Genomic DNA, 1,094 nt, shown 5'->3' with positions numbered 1-1,094 from the left:
GTCATAAAACATTGACCAGTAACATTCTCTCCATATCCTTCCTCAAACTTTGCATACATCGCCCCATGCTTAGGATTATGCATTTCGTCATCATCAGAGCCTGACGACCACACTTGATACTTTCCTTCATCATCATCCTCTCCTCTCGCTACCAAAGACAACCCTTTTGCTTTTGCTCTCACTTCCTCCAGACGTTCAACATAATATGTTTCATCGTTGATTTTATTTTTCTTCTCCTCTTTCTTTCGAAGCATACAGTCACTTGCCATGTGATTTACGCCATGACAATAGTGTCAGTCGACACCAGAATCGCCTTTGAGCTTCTTTTCCACTTTCGAATCTTCAAACTTTGATTCCTTCTTTTCGAAATTCTTCTCATCATTCACTTTTCCAGCAAAAATCACTTTTGCTTCACCAGTCCTTACTTTCAATCCAAATGGATTTTTATAAAACTTCTTCACTTTGTGAGTAAAAAGCAATGGCTTCGTCATCTAAGTTAACTATCAAGCCTTCATCATCAGAACTCTCCTTCTCATTTGCTTCTTTCTGAGACATTTTCGAAACTAAAGCTAGTAGCCCACCCAAACTTATTTTCGATTCTTCAGCAATTTCAAGAACTTCTGACTCATGAGTTTTCAGCAAGTTATAAAGATCATTCAGAGTCGATGTGTCGAAGCTTTGTTGAGTTTTCACCATTAAACTCACATTTTGCCATTCTTTTCGTAATCCCATAACAAAAGTGAGATTAAACTCCATGGTTGACCTGGTTATTCCATTGTGATTGCATTTCTAAATGAGTTCGTTCAAGCGAGCATAGTAAAGTTCGATAGATTCACCTTCCTTTTGTTTGAACTCTTTCAATTCTACCAAACAATGCTTCACATAATTGATTTTCGTCTTTTCATTCCCTTGAAACTTGTAACGTCGTGATTTTTACCATAATTTTTTTTTTCTTTTTAAAACATTTATTTAACAGAATACGTTAGCGGAAGACTTAGTTTTTTTAAATCAAAACATTTTCAAAACCACAACGTTACTTCGAAAACTCAAACATAATTCCAAACCATTAAACTGTAAACAAAAGTATTTTTAAA

This window comes from Lactuca virosa, chromosome 9 (assembly GCF_052849685.1).
Source record: "Lactuca virosa cultivar CGN04683 chromosome 9, Lactuca_virosa_CGN04683_v6, whole genome shotgun sequence".
Lineage (NCBI taxonomy): Eukaryota > Viridiplantae > Streptophyta > Magnoliopsida > Asterales > Asteraceae > Lactuca > Lactuca virosa.
This window is presented reverse-complemented; position numbering follows the sequence as displayed.